This window comes from Panthera uncia, chromosome A2 (genome assembly GCF_023721935.1).
Source record: "Panthera uncia isolate 11264 chromosome A2, Puncia_PCG_1.0, whole genome shotgun sequence".
Classification (NCBI taxonomy): Eukaryota; Metazoa; Chordata; class Mammalia; order Carnivora; family Felidae; genus Panthera; species Panthera uncia.
This window is the reverse complement of record NC_064816.1, coordinates 120,976,344-120,990,201: the sequence shown is the minus strand read 5'-3', so window position 1 is coordinate 120,990,201 and position 13,858 is coordinate 120,976,344. Positions and strand designations below refer to the sequence as shown.

General features: G+C 45.4%; 1 non-coding gene across 1 annotated transcript; it reads left to right on the top strand.

Moving 5' to 3' along the window:
- Positions 1 to 3,209: 3,209 nt before the first annotated feature.
- On the top strand, positions 3,210 to 3,316 carry LOC125931108 (U6 spliceosomal RNA). Its single transcript, XR_007460365.1, has one exon. It is a non-coding gene; the product is annotated as a U6 spliceosomal RNA (small nuclear RNA).
- Positions 3,317 to 13,858: the final 10,542 nt, after the last annotated feature.

The following is a 13,858-nucleotide window of genomic DNA, read 5'->3' as shown; positions in this document are numbered from 1 at the left end:
GGTTCTGGCTAACCCACACACTAAATTAATAGCTTCTGGATAACTGAGAGTTGCTATCATTAGACACTGTTTGTATTAGATGATCCATATGGTACAGAAGGTGGCTTAGGCGCCTTGAGGTCTCTCAGTAGGAAGCTGATGAAAAACCACATCTGGAAAGAGATTTCTCTAAGGATCAAGACTAGTGGAAAAAATTTTGTATATCGTTGTTTGCTTCCCTCTTGAGCACCATGGCTGATCCCCAGCTTCATGTGGCCAGTTTGGCAGAAGTCCCTACCCAAAGGGACTTCGCAACAAAGAAACCTTTTTCATTAATGATGTCCCCTGCTTCCCTGTTTTCCAGCTTCTTTGGCCTCGGAGGGATGCATTTGGTAGACAGGAAACGTGGCAGGACGTGGTCACAGCTCCATGCAAGAGGGCAGGAAAATGTTCATGCTTGGAACTGCACACTCTGCACACTCTGTATCCATGGGGCAGGCTTGGGGTTATTACCCCATTTGCTATCTCAGTATCGAGATCAGTTGTTGGGAGCCAGCTTGCCAGTGGCCTGGGTTAAACTTCAAGAATGCAGATAAGGCTGAGAGGCTCGGAGCCATGGTATTTGGATGTCTAGCTAGGCATTTTGCAGGCCTGGCTTGGCTTAATTTATTAATTTGTTAGTATTCAGGCAGGACCATGGCAAGGTTCTGTGCTTACCTCTTGAAATGTGCCTTTTTCTCAAGCTCCCTACATGTGCATTCAGGGGCTAAGTATGTGAGGCCCTCCCTGTCTGAGGAATTCAACATGACAGGAATGATGTCTGTCTTTCAGTTGGGCGGTTTTTTTAAAAAACCCTTTGACTAATGCTTAATAAAATAAACATCCTTTGTCTACTTTCACTTTTATTTTTTTTAAGTTTATTTATTTATTTTGAGAGAGAGAGAGAGAGCGAGAGGGAGAGAGAGCATGTGTGAGCAGAGGAGGGGCAGAGAAAGTGGGAGAGAGAAAATTCTAAACAGGCTCTGTGCTGACAGCGACTCAGGGCCTGATCCCACAAACCTCGAGGTCATCACTTGAGCCAAGATCAAGAGTCGAAAGCTCAACTGATTGAGCTCCCCAGGCACCCCTACTTTCACTTTTAAAATTCATCTTGGCTAGAGGTGGTAACAATAACGGGGGAAACCATTCCTTACTGACATTGCTTTTTAAGTCTAGGATGCCCAGGGGTCTCTGACCAGAAAGGAAGAGTGTGATTTAAAAGGAGCTGACCTTGGGGTGCCTGGGTGGCTTAGTCAGTTAAGCATCTGAGGTCAGCTCAGGTCATGATCTCGCAGTTCGTGAGTTCGAGCCCCATATCAGGCTCTGCAATGACAGTGCAGAGCCTGCTTGGGATTTTCTCTCTCTCTCTCTCTTTCCCCCCACTCATGCCTTCTCTCTCTCTCTCAGAATGAATGAATGAATGAATGAGCTAAACTTGTTTGTCTCCCTCTCTTGAGTTGGGTTTTTTTTACATCCATTCCATCCATTAATCAATTCCTTTCCTTCTGTCCACCTGTCTGTCTATCCATCCATCTATTTATGTATCTATCCATCCATTTACTCATTCAGTTGTTTAACAAACATTGCCTGTGCTCAGCACTGAGTTTGCCGTGGTGAACGAGACAGACCCAACTTCGGCCTCCATCTCCACTAGCACAGGGCCCGTGTCTTTTGGGGGAGGTTCTGTATTGGTGGGCACTCCTGAAGGTGCTGGGCTGCAGGCATAGCTGGTTCTCAGTGTGCGTGCACACTGCTTGCTGCACAGTCTCTGATCTTTCAAAAACCACGGAAAGTTTTCTTGTGGCCATGGGGGTTTTGACTCTATCTTCAGGATTTGTGTATTGAAGTTGGGAAAGAGAAGAATGAACACAGTCGGAGTCTTGTTGGCCCTGCTGTCTTCCAGTGTGGTGGAGAGAGGCTTCGGTTTGGAGCTGTCCAGCTGGGCACTCACTCTGACCTGCCCAAGCCCAAGTTTCTCCTTCTCTCCTTCAACTGCAGATGATAATATTTATTCTATCATGTTGTCATTGTGAGGATTGCATGAGATAAAGTGCACTGGGTGCTTGGCAGAGGGCCTGCCATATTATAAGTATTATAAGTTCCTCCTTATTTCCTCCCCCGAAACAGGAGCTTTTACTCTTATTTAACCTCTTATGTAAGCTCTCAGGAGCTTTTCTCTTCATTGCTACTGAGACAGAGCTCTTTTGCTTCCGTAAGAGTTGCTAGTGGCTGTCGGTCACTAAGATTTGGACCTTCTGCATTTTACATTTCTGAGCAAATCTTGGGTTCCTTACCAGGCTTTCACGTAATAACAGGCAATCAAGGCAGGGTTTTAAGCAAATTACTTTAAGTAATGATTATCTTTCACACAAGAACTTACAGACAGGACCCAGTTATTCTGTAATGCACACTCGCATTCTCTGTCGGTGTGTGTGGGGGTGTGTGGGGGGTGTATTTCTGGGTATAAATATGATTCGGTTCCCCTTAAAATTTTACCTAAAATAGCACTGAATTATATCTGAATAGTTGAAAGTAGTATGAGTTCTGAGTACAAGAAGGGGGAAAGACAAGGGAGGAATAGAAGAGTTTTCTCTCCTTGTAGACCCACGAACGACACAGCTCTGTAAGACAACAGGGAGGGCTTCCTGGAAGCAGAGGAGAGCCAGTGGCCTGTGTCTGCTATGCAGAACAGAAGCAGGTGTGGCCTGCCTCCAGACGAGTGGTTTATGCTGCCCCAGGGCCTGGTTTTCGTCTCTGCCGTGGGATAGCATCTCCTCTGGGAGGCAGACATGCCACCCCACAGGGCATGTCGGCATTTGGGACCCCTTCCCCACCTGCACAAATTTGAGGGACAATATGAGATGGTCTTTATTTTGTGAGAAGCCCAAGGTCCCCAGAGGTAGACCAGCTGAAATGTGAGCCTGTGTGTGGCTCCCCATGGGCCCCAAACTGGGCAGTGCCCTGAGCCAACCTTCTTCTGTCACCTCAGCAGTGGCCTCCTTGACCTGCTTCTGTTTTTTCCCTTTTCCCTTGTTTCCTCCAAGTCCTCAAAACCCCTCTGGGTCCTTCCCACAGTGTGACTATATTAGTTTCCCATGGCTACCGTAGCAGATTACCACCAAGTCAGTGGATTAAAACAGCACACATATTCTAGTTCATAGTTTCCATGGGTCAGGAAGCTGGGCACGGCTATGCTTGCTTCGGCAGCACATGTACTAAAATTGGAACAATACACAGAAGATTAGCATGGTCCCTGTGCAAGGGTGACACGTAAATTTGTGAAGGAAGCTGGGCATGGCCGAGTTGGGCTTTCTGCTTGGGGTCTCACAACCCTGCAATCAGGACACTGACTGGGCTATATTTTCATCTGAATGCTTGACTAGGAAAGAATCCACTTCTAAGCTCATTCAAGTTGTTGGGGCAGAATTCATTTCGTTGCAGCCGTAGAACTGAGGGACCTGGGTTCTTGCTGGCTGTCAGAGGGAGGGCATTCTCAACTCCTAGACAAGGATGCCTGCGATCCCTCCACATGGCCACTTACTCCATTGGGCCAGCAAGGAGAATCTCCAGCCATAGACTCCATTAGCAAGACGGTCTTTTATAAAATAACATAGTCATAGGAGTGATATCCATCACCTCTGCCATATTCTACTGGTTAGAAGGAAGTCACAGGTCCTGCCCCCGCTCAAAGGGAAGGGATTATACAGGTAGGAACACTGCGGGTTGGAGGTCGTGGAAGCCACCTTAAAGTCTGCCACCTTTAATGGCAGAGAACAGCTGTAAGCTCTCAGCCACTGCATCAAACCTAGCCCCTTCTAGATGGACTCCTCACCTATTCCTGGCCTCTCTTCTGCAAGACCTGGTCCTCAGGCTCACGGTCATCCACAGACCATCTCAGCCGCCATCTTCCTTCCAGTCACCTGCACCCAAGACCTCTGATGCAGCCTTCAAGTGTCTCCCTTTCTCCCTCAGTCTCACAGTTACTTCCAAGTCCTGTCACTATCAATTCCTAATTGTCTCTCCAATAAATCTGCTCTCTTTTCTCTTCATTGCTACTGAGACCAGCTTAGTCTAACTGTTCCTTATCTTCCATTAGAACTAGTACAGTAACCCCCAGCCAACTTCTCCTCCTCACTGTCACCCCCTCAAACGTTTTCTCATATCCCTACCACCATCTCCCTTCCACACTCTTCCTTCTAGCAAATCCAGAACATGAATTGTTTTCCTTCTGCACCAGGCTTTGCTCACCTTGCTCTGTTTCTCCACAGTACTCTTCCCCCACCCAATCCCTACCATTTTACCCATGCAGAAAATCACTCATCCATCAAAATCTAGCCAGGATCCTGGCAAGCTTTTCCTGACTACAGACAAAATAATTTATTCCCTTAATTCCGTCTTTTGATTTAGTTCTGCTTATTTTTTTGCGTTTTTCTTTTTCTTTTGTTTTATATTCACATAACTAAATGCACTGTGCCTTGCATTTTTGGGGTGTTGACTGCTCTCTGCACCAATGCTTGAGGAAAGGAAGTGTCACTTCTTTATCTTTATCTTCAAGGCATCAAACACAGCAATCCAATGGAGTTATCAATAAGTATTGTTGAACTGAATTAGTATTTCCAAAATTATTTGGCTAGCTTGGGAAATTTGTTAAATCCTGCATAATATAGTGACTTTTAAATTTCTTTCTTTAAGTTTATGTATTTATTTTGAGAGAGACAGAGACAGCACAAGTGGGGGAGGGGGAGAGAGAGAGGGAGAGAGAATCCCCAGCAGGGTTCCGGCTGCCAGTGCAGAACCCAACTCGGGGCTTGGATCACAAAACCGCAAGATCATGACCTGAGCCAAAACCAAGAGTCAGACGCTTAACTGACTGAATCACCCAGGCACCCCCATAATAAAGTGACTTTTAAATTTGGTTTTAGACTTTTAACCTACAACATTTTATTTATTTGTTTGTTTTGGCTTGTTTATTTATTTTTGAGAAAGATAGAGAGAAAGGGGCAGGGGGACAGAGAGAGAGAGAGAGAGTGAGAGACAGAGAATCCCAAGCAGACTCCACACCATTAGTGCTGAGCCCAGTGCAGGGTTTGAATTCACAAACTGTGAGATCAGGACCTGAGCTGAAACCAAGAGTCGGGCACTTAACCAACTGAGCCACCCAGGTGCCCCTAACCTACAGCATTTGAGAATTCAGCTATCTGTTTGATACAATGCTTTTTCTACCTCGTCTCACCTAATGTTTCCTCAGCTGGTTTTCAATGATCAATTATTATTTTTAATTATTATTCTACTATGCTATTGATCCAATATGTTAGATAATTATTATGTTCTATATTATTATTTATTATTTTCAATTATTAGTAGATCCCCTTAGTAGAGCTAAACAGGAATGAAGAAACCAGCTGTGTGTTTTTGGATCAGGAGATTTTACTGCTTTTCTTTCCAAGCGTTATCTTGATCTTGTGACCACAGAGAGCTGCCACAATTAAAAAAAAAAAAAACACTTTTCTGGGCACCTGGGTGGCTCAGTTGATTAAGCATATGACTCTTGATTTAGCTCAGGCCATGATCTCTAGGTTGTGGGATTGAGACCCACATTCGGCTCTGTGCTGACAATGTGGAACCTGCTTGGGATTCTGTCCCTCCTTCTCTTTCTGCCCCTCCCTTTCTGTCTTTCTCTCTCTCTCTTTCTCTCAAAATAAGTAAACATTAAAACAACAAAAACAAAAAACCCCACACTTTTCAAACAAGCATTCTGTGCAAAAAGCAAGCATTCAGACATCTCCAAGTCTTGACATTTTTTCTTCCTTCTCTAGACAAGTGGGTCCCAGAAGAAGGAAGAATGTCTTCACCTCACTGGCTCTCCAATGATGCCATCAACACTTGCTTCTTTAAGTTGCATTACAGCGTGGCCTAGAAACACTGTCTCCCTGGGAACTGCCAGCTCCGAGGTAAGGACTGGGTGCTCTGGAGGGCATAGAGGGCACTCCCCGTCTCTGTGCATGGCAGCCTGGCTCAGTGTGGGTTCTAGAGCCCAACTCCTCACTTCAAATCCTAGCTCCACTATTTACAACTCACGTGCCCATGAGCACTTATTCAGCCCCTCCGTGCCTCCGTTTCCTCATCTGTAAGATTGGGCTAATACTAACCATCTTCATATGGTTAGTGAGAGTGTAATAAAATGATGCACATAAAACGCTTAGAACAGGATCCTATGCATCCCAACATTATAAGCATTCAACAAACGTTTACTGCTATCATTACCCCAGAACTTAATTTCTACTTTTCTGGAAGGACATCAAATTAGGTTTTTCTATTTTCTGGAATTGGCTCGCCTCAGTTTCAAGATGTGAATTTTTATAAAGGGCATCAAGATGAAAAGACACAATCAGTTGCTCTACTATGACTTTTTCTAGAGGAAAAAAGTTGTTAGTTCTTTATATTTCTGTGTCTAGTCTGCATCATTTTTCATATCTAACAGAATGGAAAGTATCTCTTGCTTCTGATATTTCTTTAAAAAAAATCACTCTCCCAGAATTCTAAATGCTTTTCTGAATTAAAAGGTCCTTTCTACCTTCTTTTGCTGGATTATTTCTTGATTTAGATTAGCATCTTCGAGCATAGACTGAGTCCTTCCATTTGCTGTGGAGGCTTGATGTTTGTTTTACCTTTTTCTTCTCCGGCCGGCATTAGGGGAGGTCTTAATTGGTTGGTTTGGCTTTCTCCTTCGATAAGGTCCCGTGTAGGGACATCTGTGGGAAGAGGTCAGGGTTGTGGATGTGTGTTCGCGTCTGGGCTGAGGTGTGGGGGTGAAGACACTCTGACAGTGTGCTGTGTGGCAGGAGGAGGAATGGAGGAAGATGAAAGGAAACATTGGGAAAGAGTCCCTTAGAGATAGAGCCATGGAGCTGCACTGACAGGTGCATGATTGAGTGTGTCAGGCCATTTCTGACACTCTCTGCTCACCTCCCATTCCCAGGAGGAAGTAGCTGGGGGAAGGGACTTAATGCTCATGGAGCACCTGATCCACCAGCCTTGTGCCCGGTGCCGGGTAGGGCACAAGCGTGGACTCTATCTCCTTTCCAACCCTGAGAAGTTCACGGTATTATCTCTATTTCTCAGATGAGGAAGTTGTGACTTTTCAAAAGCTGCACTACTACGGAGGTCCGGAAATGGGTTCAAACACAGGTCTCTCGGACAGCAGAGCCTATCCTCCTATGTGCTGTACCCCTTGTAGCCGAAATAAAAGGTTTAAAGATCGTGTACCATTTGATGCAGGAGATAGTCAAGTGTGGGAACATGCATCCATGGTGATCCTCTTTCCGGAAGTCTTGGGCCTGTCACTCTCCCGGCCCACCAAGATAATTTCCTAAGTACTTGGTAGTTGTTAAAGGAGTTTAAAAAGATCTGTTAGACAACTTTTCCAGGGAAATGTCGATCAGCTAAAATGATTCAAGATAAGGGTGAGCAGATGTCAAAATAGACCACCAAGGAGCCGAGAAGCCTGAGGAAATCTGGAAGGATGCTGAGGTATGAGAAGGGGAAGGGAGACAGATTCAGATTTAGGAAGCCACAGGCAATACCAACACCTGTCAGAGAAGTTTAATCGTTTTTGCTTTTGATCCATTCACTTAGAGTCCGAGACTCTCAAGATGCTGGCTGGAGAGCAACTGCTCTGCCAAAAAGGGAGAGAGAACATTCTTCTTCGGTAGGTTGTTTTTTTTTTTTTAATCCTTCGCCTTCAAATAGGGAGAAACGGGGAGACAGGCTAACTTCACCCCTTGTGGTGTGCGCCTCTTGATCCAGAAGCGTGGGCCTATGTGATGACACGGAAGAGAGTGTGTGGAAACATCCTCCTGCACGAGCCACACATGGATCACATGGCAGCTTCTGGGGCCAAAGGAGCTTCAAGCACCCCTCAGTTGTCAGCAGAGAACAGAAAGTCTTGAAGCCCAGGACTTCCAGGCACATGTCTCACTCTTATATTTTAAAAAGCCTATTACATTGGTTTTAACAACTCGCTAAGTTTAGATGATTTCTATTTTATGTGGCAGCTTTGAAGCATGCATATATTTCTGTTTACAGTGGGGTCTATTTATAGAACGACCAAAATGGCCAATGACACCGTGTGTCCATCACGACCAAGAAGCTAAAAGCTTATGGAAGTGTTGATATTTCTGCTCTCAAACTCACGATTGAGTTACTTAGCTGCTTTATTCAGGGCTCTTAGCAAAATGAAAGGGTGTTAAAAAGAATCCATCAATGAGTCCCAGGACAAAGTTTTATCAGCAAACACAATTTTGAAGTACTAACTATCCACAAATCAGATGACGATCATAAGTTAAACTTCGATGGCCTTGTTAAAGGATGTGTCAACAGAGACACAATCTATGCTATAATCAACTTCAGTCAACTAACAAACATGAATGACAACTTTCAGTCCTTCATTTAACATGTATTTATTGCAATACTTAAAAATATTGAAAAATGTAAAAGCCCTCGTAATAACCTTCTCCCAAGTTACATAAGCACTGGGACCCAGCATAAATTGTTGCTTTGAATTTTAAATAGATTTTCGATGTAGTTTATTGGACAACTGGGATACTTTCATGGCCCATGTTTTGTCACCCTATTACCGGCACCTAACACGTATTGGGTATTCAATAAATGTGTTAAATTAAATTGAGCCTTTTTCAATTTAAGCAGTATTCATTGTGTGTTTAAATTTATGTGTGCAGGTCTGCAAATACAGCCAGGAATTAATCACTTCTAAACTTTGTGTCAATGTCTTAAAAAGCTGCATTTAATTTCCAATTAAGAGTATGGGAGAGGGGAAGTAATTTGACTAACGAGACAGAGAATCACAGCTTTTCTTTGGTTGACCAATGGATTGTGACTTTGATTGAAGTGTCTCCGCTGAATCAATCTGTGACCTGCACAGAGTGGAGTTTACCATCCTGGAGGACTGGATGGTGTGGAAAAAGCTAATAGAAAGAACACAGAATATCTGACCTCAGACACATTTTTAAAATATGATGGTGTTGATAGTCCCTTCTGTTTAAGTTCTGGCTCTGTATCTCCTCTTTATACTTAAAAACAATTTTTTTTTGAGGACCGAAATGGCCAAGTGATGATGACTCTTCATCAGAAACTCAGATTTTGCTGGCATTACACACATAGATTGCATTGTGAGCACTTTCATCTGATTCCAAATAACAGACATTAAGAGGCTTCCTGTCAAGTTTCCAGAGAGAGGTTGGAGATGGTAGGAAGCTCCTCTGTTTTAATTTGATTGATTGGTGACCTACATTCGAAATGGCACACTTCTAAAAACATAGGCAATTACCCCTTCTCCAGTTAGATATTACCAAGAAAACAGCGATGTTAGAAAGATACGAATAGTTATAAATTAATTCACCATATTAACTGAGCTGTTACTATGTTCAGCCCATCTCCGAGCATTAGATCTTCACAACTGTCCTCTGAGGCAGGCATTGTTCTGGTTGTCTGTTGCTGTAAAACAAGTCAGCCCAAACTCAGCGCCTTAAAAGAAGCCCCTGCCCCTCATTTTCTTGTAGTGCTTTACAAGGCCACTTCAAGTGAGTTTTTATCGACCCACAACTGCAAAAATCCTGGGTGCGGATCTGAACACACCATGGAGCGGAAGGAGCTAAAACAAACCATTACAGTCACGGTGTTCAAAACTAGCGGGGAGATGAAGGGCTGTGAAGACGAAGGAAGTAGTTGGGGAGAAGGGGTCTGGGAAGGCTCCCCCAAGAATGCAGCACTAAATGAGGAAAGAGTGATGTTTGGCTCTCTAGGGGGAATGGGGCTCCAAACGGAGAAAGACAACGCGCAAAGGGGCGAGGGAGTAAGAAACAGAGATTTGGGACTTACACTCTCAGAGGTGGTGAAGGCAGAGTGGGTTGTCAGAGTGGACGGGATTTGAGGCATGGGGGCACCATTGACCTCAGTGTCCGTGCCTTTAAAGTGGCAATAATACTTGCCTTTTTATGTTTGTTTTGAAATTTGGATGAGAGAGAATGTCTTTGAAACCCCTGGCATTTAATAAATACAGAAAAAGAGATAGTTTTGTTATCCTGTATGAGGGACAGAAGATGAATACAGCGAAAATTATGGGGTCAAATAGAGGAAGTGGACTTTACTCGTCTAAGCTCGGATCTCCTATTTGCAGATCTTGTTCCGTTAGTAATTCCTGAAAGTAATACTGGGAATCCACTATAGAAGTCCACTATGGGGGTCCAAGTGGAAATCATGCATTTGCTCATGATATTCATGCAGGCTCATTCAGTCGTTTCAAGTGGGAAGTTTCCTGCCTTTGAAAGGGTACAGTTTACGGGGCACCTGGGTGGCTCCAACTTCGGCTCAGGTCATGATCTCATGGTTAGTGAGTTCCAGCCCCTCGTGGGGCTCTGTGCTGACAGTTCAGAGCCTGGACCTGCTTCGGATTCTGGGTCTCCCTCTCTCTCCCTGCCCCTCCCCCACTTGTGCGCGCGCGCTCTCTCTCTCTCTCTCTCTCAAAAATAATGAACATTAAAAAAAAAGTTTAAAAAAAATAAAAGGGGGAGGTCTAGGAAACACTGCTGGGGACAACATGAGAGGTATCACGCATGATTTGCATTATGGGAAGATCCCTTTTGCTTCTCTGCTCCTTCATTGAACAGCGGGGCTGCTGTACCTGTAGAATTGTGGTGGGGAGGGGAAGGCAGGGCCACCAGGGACGTGGACTCTAATGACTGTCAGATCCTCAGATGAAGGGGAAAGGATGCGCTGAAATTTGGTGGTTGGTTCAGACCTGTCTTTTCTGAGTTAGGAACAGACACTAGGAAAAGACATAATGTATCATTTTCTTTTTAAATAGTCTGTTTCATTAGGTTAAATCTGTATGAGTTTTTCTTGATTCTGTAGAAACATCCTGAAATGAACACCTGTCTCTCTTGCTTGTTGGTGTTGAGGGGCATTTTCTACCCTCTCCGGTGTCTGTGGGTGTTTTCCTGGGAATGCTGCAGAGACTGTGTCCGACTGTGCTAACCAGCTGCCACCTTCACTCCCCGGGCTTTCCCTCGCCCCACTTCACCCCTTCACTGGGAGCGATTTCCAGAGTAGATGTGCCATGGAATCGACCCCAGAGGACAACCGCACAGCTCAGAGCTCAAGCCAACATTGGCATCTTCGGCTCCCGCTTGTAACCCTATCCACTCTTCCCTCAGCACGCCTTGCTTTGCTCCAAGGAAGGAAGAACCTGCGGGCTGCAGCCATTCCCAGGCGACCCTGCTCTGTGCATGGCCCTCGAGACATCCAGATGCTCTTGGCCTGCATGTGTGAGGAGTAATCATGCACAGGAGGGGAGCGTGGGCCGTGATGGATAGGATTGGTGGCTAAGTAAGGGTCAATGGGGTTTTCCATTCCAAACCTATCTTTGTTTTCCCTGAGACTAAAAAGATAACCGCCTTTCGGGTAGACACTAACATATTTACTATCCAATTCATGTTCTCTCAACTTCATGCATTAGAAAAAGACATTTCTTCTTCTTTCTCTTCCTGGCTTCCTCCCCACCCCCATCATATTCCTTCTCCCTCCCCCACCTCATTCTCTCCTGTTTTGTTATACAATTTCTCTCCTCTTAAAGGAAAAAGATAACTTTGGTGGAAGGCTGAAGAACGTGCCCCCTCCCTGTGCGTTTCCGCCCCAGACTCCCGGCTCCTTGACCTGGCTGCCATTCATCCGGGCACCATTTGCAGCTGAGAGAAAACAGCAGAGTAATCCTCAGGTCCTTAACTTGATCCACCTGTATCAATGGCCCCACTTGTGAAGAGGCCTGACGAGATCAGGGCCCCCACTTGGCTCCAAGTCTGCACCGAGCTCCAAGGGACTGCTCCCTGGGACTGAAGGGGGCTGGAGAGTGGAAGCAAATCCCCGTCATATTCTGCCTCCTTTTGAAGACAGGCGAGTGAAACCAGGTAGTTTTGGTTCCACGTTACGCACCTTTGGCAATGGTCCCTGTTGCTTTCACACAGAATCGATGCTTTCCTCACTCAGGAAAAGGCCCTGGCGTTTTAAGCTCTGTGTAGATTTTGTTGTGACGTGGACTCTACTCTCACCTGTACGTCGCTGCTCTGCTATAAAACGAGTGGGGTTTGAGAGGGTAAACAATGCTGTTAGACCCCTCAGTTCACTTCCAGGGGTGCAGCTCAGAGCCAGCGGCCTCCTCCTCCCTGCTTGGTTCTCTAGTTTGTAAAAGTAGCCCTGTCACTTGCTAGCATGTGATCGCTAGCAAGGCATTTAACCGCTCTGGGCCTCAGCTGGAGTCCCCAGGTCCAGCACCCGATACTGTGGAACCAGAGCACTTGTGACCAGCTCAGCCCAAGGGAGAGTCAGGGTGGCCGGGAAACCTAGCTGGGCTGCGTCCTCTGCCCAAGGGCACCTGGCCTGAGGGCTATCTGGGGGGAGGCAGAGATGCGTCCAACAGAGCACCCTAAGTACAGTGCAGAGGAGAGCTATGAAAGAGAAATGGCCAACTTCCAGACGATATGGAATTTTTGTCTTTCATTTTTCAAGTTCATAGCTAGTTCTTTTTGGCAGAAGGTGAGGCCAGATGGCAAAGGCAAATCATGGACCTTAAAGAAGGCCAGGATGGTGTAGAGAAAATCAAGCGGAGTTTAATGAGGACACAAAGTAGTGGTTCTCAAAGAGGTAGACTATGAGCAAACTATCCTTTCTCGTGTCTTTTGGAAGGACTTTGAAGGCAATGTCAAAATCCCGGTGAAATAGGAAAAACATCTATTCCATGACAGTGTGGACGTAATGGGGGACATGTCCTTGTATAAAAAGATCCGGGCAAGCATTTGGGTCACAGCCTGTTTGAATGCTACAGTCAGTTCTGCCGTGGCACTTGTTTTGAAAGCACAAATTTCTTCCGATGCAATTGAAATACCGGGGAACAATTTGAGCATAGCATTTTGTCCACGAGAAACACTAGGCAAAGCAGAAAACTGCCTCCAGTTGAAATGAGCTGTGTAGGAACACACAATCACACACATGTACAACTCTCAAACCTACTATGCTATGCATGTGACGAAACACACATCCACGTCCCATAATACCACTTTCTGCCCACCTCTAGATAATCCTTCCATCACTTCGCACTACCTGCATACGCTGCAACCCTTCAAAGAAAAGCATCGTATTTATTATGGTATTTCTGTAGCACGGACCCCGTGGCAAGCTCAGCCATGCTCAATGCTGGGCTCTGGAGCAGTGACAAATAAGGCAGGACCCTGCAGGGAAGCTCACAAAGTAGTGGACGTAGCTCCCAGTTTAAGAATCAAAGAACGCTGTGGGGCACCTGGGTGGCTCCGTCGGTTGAGCAACCGAGTTTGGCTCAGGTCTTAATCTCCCGGTTTGTGGGTTTGAGCCCCACGTCGGGCTCTGTGCTGACAGCTTGGAGCCTGGAGCCTGCCTTGGACTCTGTGTCTCCCTCTCTCTCTGCCCCTCTCCCGCTCATGCTCTGTCTCTCTCTCTCTCTCTCTCTCTCTCTCTCTCTAAAAAATGAATAAACATTTAAAAAAAATTAAAAATAAAAAAAATCAAAGAACACTGAAACTACACGTTTAAAATACCTCTTATCTGAAAACTCAGCCAGCAAGATTTTACCTTGCATTCGTGATGATTAGTAGCAAGTTCTGGATTTGTGACATTTTTTGCTGGGCGCCAGGCCAGGCAGCATGTGAGGCATGCCATATCGCTTATTTCTGATCTTCACAACAACTCCTGCAAGACAGACATCACCAGTCCCATTTACAGGTGAGTAGACTGAGGC